The sequence below is a fragment of the Salmo salar genome, chromosome 28 (genome assembly GCF_965601325.2).
Source record: "Salmo salar chromosome 28, fSalSal1, whole genome shotgun sequence".
NCBI lineage: Eukaryota > Metazoa > Chordata > Actinopteri > Salmoniformes > Salmonidae > Salmo > Salmo salar.
Window position 1 is genome coordinate 33,658,359 of NC_138318.1, and position 22,799 is coordinate 33,681,157.

General features: G+C 41.4%; 1 pseudogene across 1 annotated transcript in view; it reads right to left on the bottom strand.

Annotated features, from left to right (window-relative positions):
• LOC106589866 (RNA binding protein fox-1 homolog 3-like) overlaps positions 1-22,799 on the bottom strand; it is a 919,181-nt pseudogene that overhangs the window by 488,294 nt on the left and 408,088 nt on the right. The window contains exon 4 of the transcript XR_014383051.1: positions 12,703-12,765. The product of XR_014383051.1 is annotated as an RNA binding protein fox-1 homolog 3-like (transcript). The remainder of the gene's footprint in view (positions 1-12,702; positions 12,766-22,799) is intronic.

Sequence of the window (22,799 nt, forward strand, 5' to 3'; positions counted from 1 at the left end):
AACTGTTGCTGACATGGTGATCTGAGCTATCTGATTGGCCAAGCGGTAGACCTATAGGTTCACTTGATTTGCTCTCTGGGCCTGCCGGTTTGGCAGAATTCTACCTTCAGACACATGAAAAGGTTCAGAATGGGAACACTTTGCCTTCCCGGCGCCAGGGCAGCTGAATCTAGTGCACCTACTGCAAACAGCGCGAAACTAACACAAAAATAGGAATGCAAAGCTTTTTCGTTGTGTTTTTTACAAAAATGTTTGGCGAAGGACTAGAAATGTCTTGGAGATGGACCGATCAACCGGTTGCTGACCACTGCTCTGAAGTGATGTAGCTTACCATACAATATGTTATGGAAGTGCAGCCCTAGTTTCCTTACATAACACAACAGCTTTCCCTATCTACTACACTAATGCTTGTATCTGATACTGGTGAGTTCATAGGTGTCAGTGGAGTAAAACCACAAGTGAAACTACAATACATACTATATTGGGGTTAGCGCACGCACGCACGCACGCACGCACGCACGCACGCACGCACAAACCTGTATAGTTGAGTCTGTGTGACGTTAGGGGAACCTGTGTCTGTGCCATTCCACCACCAGATCTCATGTGTGTCAACATGTACAGTATGCACACACGCTCTCTCTCAGAGCTTCAAACATGTACAGTATGCACACACGCTCTCTCTCAGCGCTTCAAACATGTACAGTATGCACACACGCTCTCTCTCAGCACTTCAAACATGTACAGTATGCACACACGCTCTCTCTCAGCGCTTCAAACATGTACAGTATGCACACACGCTCTCTCTCAGCACTTCAAACATGTACAGTATGCACACACGCTCTCTCTCAGCGCTTCAAACATGTACAGTATGCACACACGCTCTCTCTCAGCACTTCAAACATGTACAGTATGCACACACGCTCTCTCTCAGCGCTTCAAACATGTACAGTATGCACACACGCTCTCTCTCAGCGCTTCAAACATGTACAGTATGCACACACGCTCTCTCTCAGCGCTTCAAACATGTACAGTATGCACACACGCTCTCTCTCAGCGCTTCAAACATGTACAGTATGCACACACGCTCTCTCTCAGCGCTTCAAACATGTACAGTATGCACGCACGCTCTCTCTCAGCGCTTCAAACATGTACAGTATGCACGCACGCTCTCTCTCAGCGCTTCAAACATGTACAGTATGCACGCACGCTCTCTCTCAGCGCTTCAAACATGTACAGTATGCACGCACGCTCTCTCTCAGCGCTTCAAACATGTACAGTATGCACGCACGCTCTCTCTCAGCGCTTCAAACATGTACAGTATGCACGCACGCTCTCTCTCAGCGCTTCAAACATGTACAGTATGCACGCACGCTCTCTCTCAGCGCTTCAAACATGTACAGTATGCACGCACGCTCTCTCTCAGCGCTTCAAACATGTACAGTATGCACGCACGCTCTCTCTCAGCGCTTCAAACATGTACAGTATGCACGCACGCTCTCTCTCAGCGCTTCAAACATGTACAGTATGCACGCACGCTCTCTCTCAGCGCTTCAAAGAACTCCTAACTCTTTCCAACAAGATCTACTTTGAAAAACATTACAACTTTGTAATTAGAGTGGTGTCAGTGCGATTGTGATGTTGGCCATTGATTTGGCCTGGGGGGCCCCTTGACAAATGCTGATACTGCCTCAATCAGAAACTGGGTTAATTGGAATTAGAGAGAGAGGGGAGCAGCGGAGGAGATCTCTGATGGGTGAGAATTGAGGAGGAAGGAAGTGTGGTGTGTGTGTGTGTGTGTGTGTGTGTGTGTGTGTGTGTGTGTGTGTGTGTGTGTGTGTGTGTGTGTGTGTGTGTGTGTGTGTGTGTGTGTTTTAAGGTTAGTGTGGTGAAGTAGAATAGAGTCAAGTCACTGCTCCAGGATCGAGCCACTTGGCTGTTTAGCCGGCATCAGTCAAGAGATACTGGGTGGAATGAACACTGCCTATACACAGTAAAGGGAGAGAGGGTATGAAATGTGTCCTGGGTATACAGTATGATAAACATCTTATCAGCTATTCTTAGACACCAAAATTCCCCACAATAGGAAAAATAATAAATAAATCATGTCATCCTAGTGGTTATAGATATGATTTTCATTTATTTTGATTTTCTTAAGGGAAGAAAGACCTTAAAATATCTAACTGTAGACAATAGAAAGCTACACCGATTGACTTCCATAGGGCTGAGGAGTGGGTGGAAGGATAGAGGAGGGTCTATATAGTGGAGGGATACAATACGGTGTATTCACTTTCACTGGTATAAATGGGTTGTGATTGATCCGTTGTCAGGGCAATTAGATTGCCATTGACGAAGGACTACGGTGGGGTCCCTGGGTGATGAACAGGGTCGCTCCTCGCGACCAATCATTAGCACTTCTATTAAACTGCATACAATTGTAAACACAATGCCACACACACACACACACACACACACACACACACACACACACACACACACACACACACACGCACACAGATAGGCCTGCATGTACACATACATACAGATGTAGGATCTTAATTTGATCACTGTTTTGTTGCTTCGAATTTTCATGCAAAGCAGGAAATACAAACTTGTAGTGTATTTGAGTTTTAAAAAGGCTTCTAAAGTTTGAAATTTCAACTTTGGCATGTCAGATTTGATTTGCCCTGAAGAAAATGTATCAAACCATTCAAAAATGTCCATTAATTATAATCCACACAATCGTTCACATTTCTTGTTACTGCAGATTATTCTGTAAAACCTGATTTGGATAGTCCATTTGTAGATGCTCTACAGAATGTCTACACACTATCAGCAACGGCATCTAACCCTAACCCTAACAATAACCCTAGTGCTAACCTTAACACTTACCCTATTCCTTATTCTAACCCTAACCCTTATTCTAACCCTAACCCTAACCTTAACCCTAACCCTAACCCTAACCTTAGCAAGCAGTTGCTTATCAAAATATAGTATGATCATATATAGATCACTCAAATAAAGACCGATTATTTTCTTCAACATTTGTATTCTCCGTGCCAAAATGTGCCATGTGAAAGCCTATTATCATACGACAAAAGGAAAGCATGAATGAACCTCTTACAAAGACCTTACATTTACAATGTCAGCAAAGTAAATACCAAGTCAGTGAATCAAGTGTTTCCCTCCAGGCCCGTAGGGAAAGTGGTGCTGGCAGGCGACAGTGAGATTTGACTAATGTCCCACTCACTGAGAACAATCGAGACAAATGTCAGAGTAAATCAGAAATAGTTACATCATGCCCACGATGACCCCAGGATGACCCCAGGGCTCTCTAATGTAAGACTCTTTATCAACCCCCACCCTTACCAGCCTTTCCCCATCTTCCTCATCTTCCTCCTTCCCTCCTTCTCTCTCCCTGTAAGCTATGGGTCTCTACCACACTCACCCGCTCCCACACCCTCCTCTCGTTCCTTCACTCCTTCTCTCTCCCTGTCAGTTAAGGGTCTATAACAACCTTCACCCTCTCCCACACCCTCCTCTTGTTCCTTCACTCCTTCTCTCTCCCTGTCAGTTATGGGTCTCTAACAACACTCACCCGCTCCCACACCCTCCTCTCGTTCCTTCCCTCCTTCTCTCTCCCTCTAAGCTATGGGTCTCCACCAGCCCTCAGCCACAATCCCATCTCAATATCTCTCCCTCCCTCTCTGCCTGTACCAACTCTCTCCCTCCCCCTCATTCTCTCCTTGTAGCAAACTTCTCCCTCTCCCTTTCTCTCTCCCCTCTCCTTGTACCAACTCTCCTTCTCTCTCTTCCTCCCCCCTCCCTCCTTCTCTCCATGTATCAACCCTATCCTTCTCTATCTCTCCCTCTCCCCTCCCTCGTTCACTCCCTCCTCCTCTCTCTCCCTCCCTCTTTCCCTGATAACAATCTCCCTCTCTTTCTCCCTCCTCCCTCCCTCTCTCCCTGTATCAACCCTCTCTCTCGCCCTCTCTCACTGTACCAACCCTCTCCCTCTCTCTCTCCCCCCTCCCTCCTTCTCTCCCTTCTTTCTCCCTGTAAACACATACAGCAGTTGTAGACCTACAGTATGCAGGAAAACGCCATGTGGTTAATTGTAAATAATATGCAATGAATGTGTTTTATCAATAATGGCCTTGGCTGTAACTGCAGCAGTGTGTACAGACAGAGACAGACTCAGCAGCAGGTTTGGGTAGGTTACTTTCTAAATACAGTTGAAGTGGGAAGTCTACATACACCATAGCCAAATACATTTAAACTCAGTTTTTCACAATTCCTGACATTTAATCCAAGTATAAAATCCCTGTCTTAGTTCAGTTAGGAGCACCACTTTATGTTAAGAATGTGAAATGTCAGAATAATAGTACAGATAATGATTTGTTTCAGCTTTTATGTCTTTCATCACATTCCCAGTGGGTCAGAAGATTACATAAACTCAATTAGTATTTGGTAGCATTGCCTTGAAATTGTTTAACTTGGGTCAAATGTTTTGGGTAGCCTTCCACAAGCTTCCCACAATAAATTGGGTGAATTTTGGCTCATTTCTCCTGACAGCTGGTATAACTGAGTCAGGTTTGTAGGCCTCCTTGCTCACACATGCTTTTTCAGTTCTTCCCACAAATGTTCTATAGGATTGAGGTCAGGGCTTTGTGATGGCCACTCCAATACCTTGACTTTGTTGTCCTTAAGCCATTTTGTCACAACTTTGGAAGTATGCTTGGGGTCATTGTCCATTTGGAAGACCCACTTGCGACCAAGCTTTAACTTCCTGACTGATGTCTTGAGATGTTTCTTCAATATATCCACATAATTTTCCTTCTTCTTGATGCCATCTATTTTGTGAAGTGCACCAGTCCCTCCTGCAGAAAAGTACTTTTGTGTGTTCTTTGGCTTGCAAGCCTCCCCCTTTTTCCTCCAAACATAACGATGGTCATTATGGCCAAACAGTTTTATTTTTGTTTCATCAGATCAGAGGAGATTTCTCCAAAAAGTACAATCTTTGTCCCCATGTGCAGTTGCAAACCGTAGTCTGGCTTTTTTAATGTCGGTTTTGGAGCAGTGGCTTCTTCCTTGCTGAGCGGCCTTTCAGGTTATGTCGATATAGGACTCGTTTTACTGTGGATATAGATACTTTTGCATCTTCACAAGGTCCTTTGCTGTTGTTCTGGGATTGATTTGCACTTTTCGCACCAAAGTACGTTCATCTCTAGGAGACAGAATGCGTCTCCTTCCTGAGCGGTATGACGTCTGCGTGGTCCCATGGTGTTTAAACTTGCGTACTATTGTTTGTACAGATGAATGTGTGGTACATTCAGGCGTTTGGAAATTGCTCCCAAGGATGAACCAGACTCTACAATCAGGTCTTGGCGGATTTCTTTTGATTTTCCCATGATGTCAAGCAAAGAGGCAATGAGTTTGAAGGTTGGCCTTGAAATAAATCCACATGTACACCTCCAATTGACTCAAATGATGTCCATTAGCCTATCAGAAGCTTCTAAAGCCATGACATCACTTTCTGGAATTTTCCAAGCTGTTTAAATGCACAGTCAACTTAGTGTATGTAAACTTCTGACCCACTGGAATTGTGATACAGTGAATTATAAGTGAAATAATCTGTAGGTAAACAATTGTTGGAAAAATTACTTGTGTCATGCACAAAGTATATGTCATAACCGACTTCCCAAAACTATAGTTTGTTAACAAGAAATTTGTGGATTGGTAGAAAAACTAGTTTTAATGACTCCAACCTAAGTGTATGTAAACTTCTGACTTCAACTGTGTAATCCATTACAGTTACGAGTTACCTATCCATCATTGTAATCAGTAACGTAACTTTTGGATTACCCAAACTCATTAACGTAATCTGAATACTTTCAGTTATTAAGAGGCACAGATTAGAGGTTTTCATCATGAATCTTGTTCTGGAGACCACTCTGCAGAGTGGTCACTTGTCATAAAATCCCATTTTAAACCTAACCTTAACCACTATGCTAACCCTAATGCCTAACCTTATATTAAGACCAAAAAGCACATTTTTGTTCTTATACATTTTTACAATATAGTCAATTTAGATTTTGCTGCTGGCCCAATCGAGTGGAAATCGCTCAGTTCGTCCTCAAGGACAAGACTCATGACAATAAATGTCAACCTCTTTAAGAAGAAGACAAAAATGATCTATTGCAGGATAAATCAATGTGAGCGTTTACATAGCTGGCCATAAATGGATGTTGTATTTTACTTTATGGGTTGGTTATGTAGGCTTCTTCTAACCCATTGCTTTCTCCTACAGATAATAATATGATTCAAATATGATTAATAATATATTAATATGATCTTTAAATTTTTTTTAAAAACGTCTGTTTATGATTTTGTTGTCATGGACGACTGATTGGGCTCATTGCTTCGAGTTGAAAAAAAAAATACTGCTCTCGGAACGGCGTGCTTTGAGCACTACCGTAATGTGCTTTTTGCATGTGGAAAATGTGCCATATGCTGCATTTGCAATAAACCTATTGATTAATGTTTTTGTTGGTGACACTTTGATATTTTGAACATTCGCAGCTGTTTAAGTCTATCAAAAGTGCTCGAGTTTGAGCATGTGTCCGCTAGGCCGATGCACTTTTCATTTTATCTGCGTGAATTAGATTGAACAATAAAAGCTCCACCTGTGATCTTTTTAAAGTAAAGTTATTTTGACAGTATGGAGGACAATACCACAGGGGAGTTTAGAAGGGAGGAACTAGGGCTGTTACGTTGACCATATTACCGGCACACCAGCGGTCACGAGTCATGACGGCTGTCAAATTCCACTTGACTAGTTTGGTCACGGTAATTAGTCTTCTCCAAGTTCTGATGATGCTGCTGATGGTCATTAGTAGCCTACCAAACTTGTTAACTGCCTGGTACTCAGCACTCTAATCACTCTGACATCAATGCAAATGTAATCGAAAATCAAATCAAACACTTCATGAGAGCCCATGAGCGCATGTTGCCCAATATTTCTATAGGCTATGCAATTGTGTGAGAAAACAGAGTGATGGCTTCTATTAAAAAGAGGATCCCATCAGCTTTCTATAGGCTAGGTCTACTATATTTATTTCTCAACTTTCCTAATATTAATAACAAGCACATTGTATCTCTTTACAACAGGAGTATAGCCTACCTGGCTGGCATCAAAATGAACCATGGGAAAAGAGTCCTCCATTTGCTTTGAAGTGTATAGATTACATATACCCCCCCCCCCCCCCCCCCCCGTTTCGAGACAGGTGCATGATAATGGTCCATTCCAGAGTATGTGAGTGGAGCGTGCCAATTTGAATGGAGCGTGGAGCGAGATTGTCAGCCTTCTCTCCCGCTCCAATTTCCCTCCAGTAGCGCTCCAGCTGCTCTCACTTCACGAGCTCAGGGCATGCCCGGCCCAGCATGCATTTGTGGTGTATTTGTGTGCTGCTATAGCCCCTTGCTTTAGCTACAATCATGGAGTTCACTAAATATTTTCATAAAGAAACTGATAAAACACACAGGTGCTAAATCAAGGTGACTTACAAAGATGAGGACCAAGAGCAAGAGAGGGGGTGTGGTGATGTAGTGTCTACAACTAAAGAATCATTGTGGAATCTGAAAAGACACATATCCTGAAAGCATGATTCTCTACTTACTATGTGCACATGCTAAAAGAAAGGAACGAGGTGGGTAGATAACTAAGTGTCTCATTGTAGCAACATTGATATAAACAAAAAATATCTTAAAAGTTTTGTTTATTTTTGTCAAATTATCTACACAATTTTGGCCCAATAGGCCTGTAATATTCCCACAATCGAGGAGCTTTCCGTTTGATTGGGTTATTTTGCCTAAATATATATATATATAGAATCCAATGTTATATATTTGTCACTACATCTACCTCCATATGCTGAGGAGATGAACATCACTAGACCACAAGGTGCAATGGCCACCAGGTACTTGATAGTGTTCTGGGCGTAGTAATGGCTGAATGACTCCCTCCTTGAATCCATTTTCTTGCACTTCTGTAAAGCAGTTTCTGAGCAGTCAATAATGCCGGTAGTTCCTGGGTAGTGGTCCTTAAAACACTGTGGCATTGCAGCACGGATGGTCTCCCTCGGCAACAATGGAATGTACTCCCTCAGATTCTCTTCCATTGTGTCAATCCAATAACTGATCACTCGACTGACAATACTCTAGGAAACACCAAACCTTTCTGCTAAATACTGTTGCAGCAAATTGAGCTTCAGCTTCATCAGTGTCATCAGCAGTTGGTCTGTCAGGACTAACTGAAAGCTGCCTTTGTAGACGGGTAGAACATGTTCCCGCTTGGGTAGAAAAGGCAGAAACAGACAAGCCTGCATGCAGTCGACAGAGTGCTTCATTCCTCAGCAGGGTTTTGTAGAGAGGTGCTGCTGGGCACTGTGTCCCTGCCTCACAGGTAGTGGGCTTTACATGATCACCTGAGCTGTAGTTGTGATCACCTGAGCTGTAGTTGTGATCACCTGACCTGTAGTTGTGATCACCTGAGCTGTAGTTGTGATCACCTGACCTGTAGTTGTGATCACCTGAACTGTAGTTGTGATCACCTGAGCTGTAGTTGTGATCACCTGACCTGTAGTTGTGATCACCTGAGCTGTAGTTGTGATCACCTGAGCTGTAGTTGTTCACCTGGGCTGTAGTTGTGATCACCTGACCTGTAGTTGTGATCACCTGAGCTGTAGTTGTGATCACCTGAGCTGTAGTTGTGATCACCTGACCTGTAGTTGTGATCACCTGAGCTGTAGTTGTGATCACCTGACCTATAGTTGTGATCACCTGAGCTGTAGTTGTGATCACCTGAGCTGTAGTTGTGATCACCTCGAGATGGGTCTGCCCATTGGGTTTGGTCATCCTTCTCTGAAGCCATATCCATTCTTTCTGTCTGTGTTGGCCAATCCTCATGTTCAATGTGGTGAACACTTGAGCCTTTCGCGTCATCTATTAAGAAATCAGTATGGCTTGTTAAACAAGTCAATGGACAATTAATAACAAAACACCATACCGCATGGACACTCCTAATAATATTGAATAATCATAATAGTTAACTATATATAAAATGGGCCTTATTTATTGAGTTGTAGAGGAAATAAATTGTGCTATTATGAGACTGTGCTTAGATACAAGAGCAAGATGGCGACTCAAAATTAGAGCAGGCAAACTGCTCAAGTGTATGGCTTACCTGTCACTGATGACTGGTTGACCAACGGCCGACGTTTCTTCGCAAGTGGAGCATCGTAGCCAAGCCTTTTTTATTTAACCTTTATCTAACCTTTATTTAACCTTTACTTAACTTGGCAAGTCAGTTAACAACAAATTCTTATTTTCAATGACGGCCTAGCCCGGCCAAACCCGGACGACGCTGGCCCATTTGTGCACCGCCCTTTGGGACTCCCAATCAGTGCCGGATGTGATACAGCCTGGAATCGAACCAGGGGCTGTTGTGACACCTCATGCACTGAGACGCATAGCATGCTATTGTGTTTTTCTGAAATAGACTACATGTTTCTTTAAACATGTCTAAAATAAAAATAAAAAATGATTGTGATAGTGTAGGCTATATTACATGGATTTATTAGTCTTTTAAATGTAGATGTTCCAAAAGTCTGCATCAGTGGCTTGTAGGAAGCCAGGAGATGCTAAATGTGTTTATGTTCATTAACGGTCAATTACTGTGAGACCGGCAGTTATTTGCTTGACATTCACCGGTTGCCAAAATTTCATGACCGCTACAACCCTAGGAGGAACTCCATTAAACGTTTATTCCATAGGCTGGGATGTGAACTATGCAGCCGTTGCAGTAGCTCATTTATACAGGCTGTCCACTGGGGCATATTCATAACACAGATTCTGTTGCATTTCCTGAACAGAAGAAAATTAAACCTACATGAATTTGTCCAATAGAAACTCTCATTTCGCTCTGTTTGCTTTTGTTTGGTTCTTACAGATGCACTATGCAGAAATCGCTCCGCCATTTCCTGGTTGCAAAAATTACAATAATTCGCTTAATTTCAGTTCATGTCACAAAACAAGCAACTATAGTGGAGAGAATCACTGTACAATTTAAACCGCTGTGAAATATCTCAGACTGCTGCACCACTGCTGCCGTCCTTTCCTCCAAGCATTTATTCAAGTTGGATAATCTTTGGATGCCGACAGCAGTCGCACCACTGCAAGACATAGCTTGGAATGTAGCCTACACAAGCCTATTCCTTCTATTTTCCTGCATTCCATTAAACGCATTTGGTGTGTCACCATAGTGGTCTCTGACTTGTCAGACTGGCTCAGGTGGAACAAACTTTTTTCAATGCTGATTTCAAAGTCGTTGAGATAACAGAAAGGTGTCATATATATATATATATATAAAAAAATTCGCAAACGTCCTTTTTGTAATCTGTTACATGAAGGGATCTTTTACTCCTCATTTTCAATTACACACAGACAGAGAATGGAGAGAAAGAGAAAGAGAAAGAGAAAGAGAAAGAGAGAGAGAGAGAGAGAGAGAGAGAGAGATCTTCTGCACAGATTCTGACAGACCTGGGCCCTGACAGTAAACCTCAGTAAGACCAAAATAATGGTGTTCCAAAAAAGATCCAGTCGCCGTGACCACAAATACATATTCCATCTAGACACCGTTGCCCTAGAGCACATAAAAAATGATACATACCTCGGCCTAAACATCAGCACCACAGGTAACTTCCACAAAGATGTGAATGATCTGAGAGACAAGAAGGGCATTCTATGCCATCAAAAGGAACATAAAATTCGACATACCAATTAGGATCTGGCAAAAAATACCTGAATCAGTTATAGAACACATTGCCCTTTATGGTTGTGAGGTCTGGGGTGCGCTCACCAACCAAGAATTCACAAAATGGGAAAAACACCAAATTGAGAATTCTGCTAAAATATCCTCCGTGTACAATGTAGAACATGAAATAATGCATGCAGAGCAGAATTAGGCTGATACCCGCTAATTAGCAAAATCCAGAAAAGAGCTGTTTAATTCTACAACACATAAAAGGAAGCGATTCCCAAACCTTCCATAACAAAGCCTTCACCTACAGAGAGATGAACCTGAAGAAGAGGTCCCTAAGCAAGCTGGTCCTGGGGCTCTGTTCACAAACACACCCCACAGAGCCCCAGGACAGCAACACAATTAGACCCAAACAAATCATGAGAAAACAAAAGATAATTACTTGACATATTGGAAAGAATTAACAAAAAACTGAGCAAACTAGAATGCTATTTGGCCCTAAACAGAGAGTACACAGTGGCAGAATACCTGACCAATGTGACTGACCCAAACTTAAGGAAAGCTTTGACTATGTACAGACTCAATGAGCATAGCCTTGCTATTGAGAGAGAGAGAGAGAGAAAGAGAGAGAGAGAGAGAGAGAGAGAGAGAGTGTGTACAGGCTCAGTGAGCACAGCCTTGCCATTGAGAAGGGTAGACACAGGAAAACCTGGCTCCCTGTAGAGGAAAGGCTGTGCAACCACTGCACCACAGCAGAACCTGAGACGGAGCTGCATTTCCTGACAAAAATGTAAAAAATGTAAAAAACAATTAGAGAGTGTCATTTCCCAAATTTGAAACCCTTATTCAAGGTTTCAAAGACCTCTCTGATGAGAGTAGGCTACCCGTCCTGTTGGGGGAGGACGCAGAGAGCTGTGGGTTGGCAGCGCACTACATTGCTGCCTGTCATAAGATAAGGGACAGTGTCTGACAGACTGATCAACCTGCACATGTCCTCTACTGTATGCTTGTTGTTATTGTCCAATGTATGGTTGCTTTGACCCTTGGTTATTGTTGTTACTGTTGTCCCATTGACAATTTTGATTCTTAATTGGCAATATGTACATTGTTACGTCATGCCAATAAAGCAAAATGAATTGAATTGAGTTGAGAGAGAATTCGAGAGAGAGAATTCGAGAGAGAGAAAGAGAATTTGAGAGAGAATTCGCGAGAGCGAGAGAGAATTCGCGTGAGAGAGAGAGAGAATTCGAGAGAGAGAGCGAGGGAATTCGACAGAGAGAGAAGTCGAGAGAGAGAGCGAGCGAGAGAGAGAGAATTGAAGAGAGAGAATTCGAGCGAACAATCAAGATATAAAAAAAGAGAGAAAGAGAAAGAGAGAGAGGAGGCGAGCGAACGATAGAGATAGAAAGACAGAGAGGGAGTGGTTTGTCGCTCAGCAGGCTAAATTAAAGAGGCTTGTTGTGGCTTTTAATATCCAGTCATTGGGTGGACTGCTGACAGTGTGAGAGCGGCGCTCAGCTCAGCTAGCCCAGTCAGACTAGGATTTATAGCTGGCTCTAATGGGCATGCCCAGAACCAATGGACTGCAGTCAGCACATTACCTCTCTCTAGCACTCCCACTCACCACACACACCGAGGAACACACACACAGGGAGGAACACACACTCATAGGAATACACACACACACAAACAAATAAACACAGGAGCTTTCACAAGGTTTTACGTGAGGACGCAGGCACACATGAACCCACACTTTTGTTGCTCACATGGCTGTGAGGACATATACTTCTGCGCACATGCCCACGAACACACACACACACACACACACACACACACACACACACACACACACACACACACACACACACACACAGACACTCACTGACCTGTCCAGCTGGGGGTATCCATGTACAGCTAACAGCTGACAGTGAGGGGACTTATGTGGTACCCTGAAGGAGAAACAAACATTACAACAACATTAGAACAAACATTACAACAACACTAGTACAAACATTACAGCAGCGCTATAGTACAAACACTACAATAACATGAATACAAACATTACAACAAACATTACAGCAGCGCTATAGTACAAACACTACAATAACATTAGTACAAACATTACAACAAACATTACAGCAGCGCTATAGTACAAACACTACAATAACATTAATACAAACATTATAACAAACATTACAGCAGCGCTATAGTACAAACACTACAATAACATTAGTACAAACATTACAACAGCGCTATAGTACAAACACTACAATAACATTAGTACAAACATTACAACAAACATTACAGCAGCGCTATAGTACAAACACTACAATAACATTAGTACAAACAGTACAGCAGCGCTATAGTACAAACACTACAATAACATTAGTACAAACATTACAGCAGCGCTATAGTACAAACACTACAATAACATTAGTACAAACATTACAACAAACATTACAGCAGCGCTATAGTACAAACACTACAATAACATTAGTACAAACAGTACAGCAGCGCTATAGTACAAACACTACAATAACATTAATACAAACATTACAGCAGCGCTATAGTACAAACACTACAATAACATTAATACAAACATTACAGCAGCGCTATAGTACAAACACTACAATAACATTAGTACAAACATTACAACAAACATTACAGCAGCGCTATAGTACAAACACTACAATAACATTAGTACAAACAGTACAGCAGCGCTATAGTACAAACACTACAATAACATTAATACAAACATTACAGCAGCGCTATAGTACAAACACTACAATAACATTAGTACAAACATTACAACAAACATTACAGCAGCGCTATAGTACAAACACTACAATAACATTAATACAAACATTACAACAAACATTACAGCAGCGCTATAGTACAAACACTACAATAACATTAATACAAACATTACAACAAACATTACAGCAGCGCTATAGTACAAACACTACAATAACATTAGTACAAACAGTACAGCAGCGCTATAGTACAAACACTACAATAACATTAGTACAAACATTACAGCAGCGCTATAGTACAAACACTACAATAACATTAGTACAAACAGTACAGCAGCGCTATAGTACAAACATTACAATAACATTAGTACAAACATTACAACAAACAGTACAGCAGCGCTATAGTACAAACATTACAATAACATTAGTACAAACAGTACAGCAGCGCTATAGTACAAACACTACAATAACATTAATACAAACATTACAACAAACATTACAGCAGCGCTATAGTACAAACACTACAATAACATTAGTACAAACATTACAACAAACATTACAGCAGCGCTATAGTACAAACACTACAATAACATTAATACAAACATTACAACAAACATTACAGCAGCGCTATAGTACAAACACTACAATAACATTAGTACAAACATTACAACAAACATTACAGCAGCGCTATAGTACAAACACTACAATAACATTACAACAAACATTACAGCAGCGCTATAGTACAAACACTACAATAACATTAATACAAACATTACAACAAACATTACAGCAGCGCTATAGTACAAACACTACAATAACATTAGTACAAACAGTACAGCAGCGCTATAGTACAAACATTACAATAACATTAGTACAAACATTACAGCAGCGCTATAGTACAAACATTACAATAACATTAGTACAAACATTACAACAAACATTACAGCAGCGCTATAGTACAAACACTACAATAACATTAATACAAACATTACAACAAACATTACAGCAGCGCTATAGTACAAACACTACAATAACATTAGTACAAACAGTACAGCAGCGCTATAGTACAAACACTACAATAACATTAGAACAAACATTACAACAACATTAAAACAAAAATTAGAACAACATTACAACAAACATTAGTACAAACATTACAACAACATTACAACAACATCAAAACAAACATTACAACAACATTAAAACCAACATTACAACAACATTAGTACAAACATTACAACAACATTACAACAAACATTACAACAAACATTACAACAACATTAAAACCAACATTACAACAACATTAGTACAAACATTACAACAAACATTACAACAATATTAAAACCAACATTACAACAACATCAAAACAAACATTACAACAACATCAAAACCAACATTACAACAACATCAAAACAAACATTACAACAACATTAGAACAAACATTACAACAACATTAAAACAAACATTACAACAACATTACAACAAACATTACAACAACATTAAAACAAACATTACAACAACATTACAACAACATTAAAACAAACATTACAACAAACATTACAACAAACATTACAACAACATTACAACAACATTAAAACAAACATTACAACAACATTACAACAACATTAAAACAACATTACAACAATATTAAAACAACATTACAACAAACATTACAACAACATCAAAACAAACATTACAACAACATTACAACAAACATTACAACAACATCAAAACAAACATTACAATAACATTAAAATAAACATTACAACAACATTAGTACAAACATTACAACAAACATTACAACAACATTAGTACAAACATTACAACAAACATTACAACAACATTAAAACAAACATTACAACAAACATTACAACAACATTAAAACAAACATTACAACAACATTAAAACAAACATTACAACAACATTAAAACAAACATTAAAACAAACATTACAACAACATTAGTACAAACATTACAACAACATTAAAACAAACATTACAACAACATTAAAACAAACATTAAAACAAACATTACAACAACATTAGTACAAACATTACAACAACATCAAAACAAACATTACAACAAACATTACAACAACATTAAAACAACATTGGTACAAACATAACAACATAGTACAAACATTACAACAACATTAGAACAAACATTACAGCAGCGCTAGTACAATAATCCTGAAAGGAAAAATTACTTTCGAAACAATTTTGAATACACAAAGTCATCCTCATCATCATCATGAATGCCGTGTTAATACTGATGGGCACAGTTTATGTATAATATGAAACCAGTGAAATATCTTACTACAGCCTCTAGTAGATCATAAGAGTCTGAACTATCACTGGAACTATGTCCACTGTGAGATAAAACCTCTCTACTACACACAGCTGTATCCTCAAGCCAGAGTGAGGAAACTACAGGCACACAACCACAGGAGTCCAGGGCCCTACACAGATAAAACGTTATTTACCTAGAACCTTCTACGAAGGGTTCTACCAAGAACCATTTTATTATCTGAAGGTTCTTCCTAGAACTGTTTATCATGTGTAAAGTGACAGGGAAAATGTATGGAGTAAAAATATATATTATTTTCTTTAGGAATGTAGTGAAGTAAAAGTAAAAGTTGTCAAAAACAGAAATAGTAAAGTAAAGTACAGATACCATGAATAACTACTTAAGTAGTACTTCAAAGTATTTTTAATTAATTACCCAAAAGTAGTCGTTACATTTTGAATGCTTAGCAGGACAGAAAAATGGTCTAATTCACACACTTACCAAGAGAACATCCCTGGTCATCCATACTGCCTCTGATCTGGAGGACTCACTAAACACACATGCTTAATTTGTAAATTATGACTGAGTGTTGGATTGTGACCCTGGCTATTCACCACATTGTTAGGCTATAACTCAGCCCTCAAAGAAAGGCCTTATGATATATGTAATTATTGTCGTAAATAATGACATTTTAAAGAAAATGGTGCCGTCTGGTTTGCTTAATATATTTTAGCAATAGATTTTAGCAATTAGTATATTTTTAGCAATTACATTTACTTTTGATACTTAAGTATATTTAAAACCAAAAACTTTTTTACTTTCACTCAAGTAGTATTTTACTGGGTGACTTTCACTTTTACTTGGGTAATTTTCGATTACTTTTTCCACCACTGCCATTTATGAAGGGTTCTACTAAGAACCATTTTTTCTTCGGAGGGTTCTTCCAAGAACCCTCTATGAACGGGTAGATTCCACCAGTCTTATTAGTCTTTAAAATGTAACTATTTATGACAATAATTACATATGTCATGAGGCCTTTCTTTGAGGGCCAAAGTATACCCGAACAACGTGGTGTTAGGAATCTCCTGGTTTAAAGTCCACATCAGGCCTACAAATCATATTATGCCGGCTTGCAAAGTAATGTGTAATTCCTATTGGATTCCAGACAGAGTTAGGATATCCAAACATTAAAGGAAAACTCTACCGAAAACCATCTTTTGGTATTTGTTTCATTAGTCCATTGTTGACATAGTCCCAAAATGTTTTGCATGTCAGCAATCAAGTTTTCAAGATATGTAACTTTTCAAATACAGAAAACATCCCCGTATGATTTCTGTATTTTGAACGGGGTAGGGTAGCAGGTACAAGGTGCACCGGTTTCTGTAAAGAACTGCAATGCTGCTGGGTTTTTCACGAGTGTGGATCAAAGTGGTTCTTGGTAGAACCCTATCACTCCGCAAAGAACCCTTTTGGAACCCTTTTGTAACCGTTTGTTGTTAGAGTGTTGAGAAGAGAGGGATGAATAGGCAGAAGAATAGAAGGAGGGAAAAGGGAGGATAAATGACAATCTAGCAAGTTTACTTTTGGAAGTGCTTTGCCATACACAAACCTCCCGTGTGTAATACCATATTAGCCGTAGTGGACCCTAGGGAAATGCTGTCTGAGTGACTAAACATTTCCCCGCCTGGCGCTGCATTATCATAATGAGTGTAATGGCAGCAAGTTGGGCCTATTCAGATAAAACATGCATAGATGAGTGTTGGCTAGGGCCGTTTCTACTGACAAGGAGAGGAGCGGCGTATCGCTGGATCTTTTAAATGGTTTACATTAATCTGATGTATAGATACTGTATAATCACTTCAGGAGAGAGTGAGAGGGACCTATCAGCGTTCAGAACCGTAGTGCTTGAACTGGATACTGGACTTCCTGACGGGCCGCCCCCAGGTGGTAAGGGTAGGCAACAACACATCCGCCATGCTGACCCTCAATACGGGGGCCCCCAAGGGGTGCGTGCTTACTCCCCTGCTGTACTCCTGGTTCACCCACGACTGCATGGCCGCGCACGACGCCAACACCATCATTAAGTTTGCAGATGACGGTGGTAGGCCAAATGCACACAGGCACGCACACACACACACACATGCCACACACACACACACACACACACACACACACACACACACACACACACACACACACACACACACACACACACACACACACACACACACACACACACTCCCCCATCCAATAGACAGATAATGGAGGGTTGATGAATGGCTGTGGAGGTTGAAGGAGGGTTGATGAATGGCTGTGGAGGTTGAAGGAGGGTTGATGAATGGCTATGGAGGTTGAAGGAGGGTTGATGAATGGTTGTGCGGAGGTTGAAGGAGGGTTGATGAATGGCTGTGGAGGTTGAAGGAGAGTTGATGAATGGTTGTGCGGAGGTTGAAGGAGGGTTGATTAATGGTTGTGCGGCGGTTGAAGGAAGGTTAATGGATGGTTGTGTGGAGTTTGAAGGAAGGTTAATGAAGGGTTAATGAATGGTTGATCAGGCTTCTGGACAGACAGGGATGAATGACTCATTATACCAACAGTCACCCAACATGTTTCTGCCGATGGCATCAATGATGGAAGTGATGGAAGTTATGGAATATGGAAGTTGAAGCTCCACGGAAAAATGGCTACAACATAACTACCTTCTGTGTGTGTGCGTGTGTGTGTTTGTGTGTATGTGTGTGTGTGTGTGTTTGTGTGTATGTGTGTGCGTGTATCTGTTTATCTAATCCCCTGACCCCTAACCTATTGGCCCGGCGGGTGACTGGAAGTGATTCCATTAAAGTCCCAGTAATTCAACACACGCTTAATCATGTCAAGTTTAATAACTCCAATTAAATTACAACAGCCTCTCGTGTACCATCATACCATCACAGCATTGAGAGATAATAGGGAGAGAGAGAGGGATAGAGAGAGAGATGTAGAGGAGAGAGAGGAGAGAGAGAGAGAGGAGAAGGAGAGAGTGAGAGAGAGAGAGCGAGATGGAGGGAGAGAGATAGATGGAGTGGAGAGGGAGAGAGAGGGAGAGAGAGGGAGGGAGGGAAGAGCGGGAAAGAAGGGTAGAGAGAGGGATGGAGAGAGAGAGAGCTTAGAGATGAGAAGAGGCACGATGAATGCACAAAGGGGAAGAGGGGGATGAGAGAGCCTCCTGCCGCGACCAGATGTAAAAGAAATTGATTCTCTAGTGGTAATGTGTAATGGATGGACATGTAACATACAGTGCCTTCGGAAAGTATTCAGACCCCTTGACTTTGTCCACATGTTTTTACGTTTCAGCGTTATTCTAAAATTGTTTCAATATATTTTTTTCTCATCATAACCATTAATGGCGAAGTAAAAACAGGTTTTAGAAATTTTTTGCTAATGTATAATAAAAGAAAATGAAATATCACATTTACATAAGTATTCAGACTCTTTACTCTGTACTTTGTTGAATCACCTTTGGCAGTGATTACAGCATCGAGTCTTTTTTGGTATGACGTTACAAGCTTGGCACACCTGTATTTGGGGAGTTTCTCCCATTCTTCTCTGCAGATCCTCTCAAGCTCTGTCAGCTTGGATGGGGAGCGTTGCTGCACAGCTATTTTCAAATCATAATCAAATTTTATTAGTCACATGCGCCGAATACAACTGTGAAATGCTTACTTACAAGTCATTAACCAACAATGCAGTTAAACAAATAATAATAAGAATAAGAAATAAAATTCAACAAGTAGTTAAAGAGCAGCAGTAAAATAACAATAGCGAGACTTACAAAGTCAATGTGCTGGGGCACCGGTTAGTCGATGTAATTGAGGTAATATGTACATTAAGGTAGAGTTATTAAAGTGACTATGCATAGATAATAACAGAGAGTAACAGTGGCATAAAAGGGGGGGGGGGGGCAATCCAAATAGTCTGGTTAGCCATTTGATTAGATGTTCAGGAGTCTTATGGCTTGGGGGTAGAAGCTGTTTAGAAGCCTCTTAGACCTAGATTTGGCACTCCGGTACCTCTTACCGTGCGGTAGCAGAGAGAACAGTCTATGACTAGGGTGGCTGGAGTCTTTGACAATTTTTAGAGCCTTCCTCTGACACCACCTGGTATAGAGGTCCTGGATGGCAGGCAGCTTAGCCCCAGTGATGTACTGGGACGTTCACACTACCCTCTGTAGTGCCTTGCGGTAGGAGGCCGAGTAGTTGCCATACCAGGCAGTGATGCAACCAGTCAGGATGCTCTCGATGGTGCAGCTGTAGACACTTATGAGGATCTGAGGACCCATGCCAAATATTTTCAGTCTCCTAAGGGGGAATAAGTTTTGTCATGCCCTCTTCACAATTGTCTTGGTGTGCTTGGACCATGTTAGTTTGTTGGTGATGTGGAAACCAAGGAACTTGAAGCTCTCAACCTACTCCACCACAGTCCGGTCCTCCTTTTCCTGTAGTCCACAATAATTTCCTTTGACTTGATCATGTTGAGGGAGAGGTTGTTGTCCTGGCACCATATGGCCAGGTCTCTGACCTCTTCTTTACAGGCTCGTCGTTGTCGGTGATCAGGCCTACCACTGTTGTGTCATCTGCAAACTTAACGATGGTGTTGGAGTTATGCCTTGTCGTGCAGTCATGAGTGAAAAGGGAGTACAGGAGGGGACTGTGCACGCGTCACGCACGGGTCACTGAGGGGCCCCCCGTGTTGACGATCAGCCTGGCAGATGTGTTGTTATCTACACTTACCACTTGGGGGCAGTCTGTCAGGAAGTCCAGGATCCAGTTGCAGAGGGAGGTGTTTAATCCCAGGGTTCTTAGCTTATTGATGAGCTTTGAGGGTACTATGTTTTTGAACGCTGAGCTGTAGTCAATGAATAGGATTCAGGTCTCTTCAGAGATGTTCAATTGGGTTCAAGTCCGGGCTCTGGCTGGGCCACTCATGGGCTTTCAGAGACTTGTCCTGAAGCCACTCCTGCATTGTCTTGGCTGTGTGCTTAGGGTTGTTGTCCTGTTGGAAGGTGAACCTTAGCCCCAGTCTGAGGTACTGATCGCTCTGGAGCAGGTTTTCATCAAGGATCTCTCTGTACTATGCTCCATTCATCTATGCTTTGATCCTGACTGGTCTCCCAGTCCCTGCTGCTGAAAAACATCCCCACAGCATTATGCTGCCACCACTATGCTTCACAGCAGGGATGGTGCCAGGTTTCCTCCAGATGTAATGCTTGGCATTCAGGAATCTTGTTTCTCATGGTCTGAGAGTCTTTGGGTGCTTTTGGCAAACTCCAAGCTGACTGTCATGTGACTTTTACTGAGGAGTGGCTTCCGTTTGGCCATTCTACCATAAAGGCCTGATTGGTGGATGCTGCAGAGATGGTTGTTCTTCTGGATGGTTCTCCCATCTCCACAGAGGAACTCTAGAGTTCTGTCAGAGTGACCATCAGGTTCTTGGTCACCTCCCTGACCAAGGTCCTTCTCCCCCGATTGCTAAGTTAGGCTGGGTGGCTAACTCTAGGAAGAGTCTTGATGGTTACAAAATTATTCCATTTAAGAATGATGGAGGCCACTGTGTTCTTTGGGATGCTGCAGAAATGCTTCAATGCTGCAGAAATGTTTTGGTACCCTTCCCCAGACACAATCCTGTCTCGCAGCGCTACGGACAATTCCTTCGGCCTCATGGCTTGGTATTTGATTTGACATGCACTGTCAACTGTTGGACCTGATATAGACAGTCCAATCAACTGAATTTACCACAGGTGGACTCCAATCAAGTTGTAGAAACATCTCAAGGATGATCAATGGAAACAGGACGCACCTGAGCTGAAGTTCAAGTCTGATAGCAAAGGGTCTGAATACTTATGTAAATAAGGTATTTCTGTTTAATTGAATGTTTAATTAAAATGTTGTTTACATTTGCAAAAAAAATATATTTTGGGGTATTGCATCTAGATTGCTGAGAAAAAATAATATTTAATCCATTTTAGAAGGAGGCTGTAACGTAACAAAATGTTGAAAAAGTCAAGGGGTCTGAATACTTTCCGAAGGCACTGTAACTGGTATCATAGTGTCTGTCAATAGACTGTGGGATAAAATGACTAACCAGGAACTTTGTTCTAGTGTTCAGGTTCTTCGTCATAAATTATGATTTTTTTGCATCTTTCGTTCTTTGAAATGGAGGACATTTGGCCCAAAATCTTGCCTCTAACTTCCAAAGAGAGGGGGGAGGAGCTACAGTAACTTCCTGCTTCCCTTCCTTATTCTATTATCTCTTTTAACACGTCTCCTCCAGAGCTTAATGTAGCATCTGACGCAATTACGCAATATTTGTGTGCTAATAATCAGCGTTTCCAGATTCAACTAGTTCCCGAACTAACACTCTGCACTCTGTCCCTGTTAAAGTATCTTCTCAATTCCTTGTTGTGCTAGGGAGGGAGGGAGCGCGCAAGGGAGAGAGGGATTGAGAGAGGGAGGGAGGGTAGTAGATGAATGATGGCATAGTGTGGATGGGTGTCCATGCCACCTTTACTAAACCACATGGAGTAAATGTTAATGAGAGATCCCAAATGCCAGCGCACAGAGGAGGCAGGCCTGCTTAACACAGAACCAATGATAAATAACTAGATGATGCACAAGCTAATGCTGGGAGAGGGGGGGGAGAGAGAGAGAGAGAGAGAGAGAGAGAGAGAGAGAGAGAGAGAGAGAGAGAGAGAAGGAAAGAGAGAGGTTAGAGAGAGAGAGAAGGAAAGAGAGAGGTTAGAGAGAGAGCGAGAAGGAAGGAAGGAAAGAGAGAGGTTAGAGAGAGAGAGAGAGAAGAAAGGAAGGAAAGAGAGAGGTTAGAGAGAGGGAGAGAAGGAAGGAAGGAAAGAGAGAGGTTAGAGAGAGAGAGAGAAGAAAGGAAGGAAAGAGAGAGGTTAGAGAGAGAGAG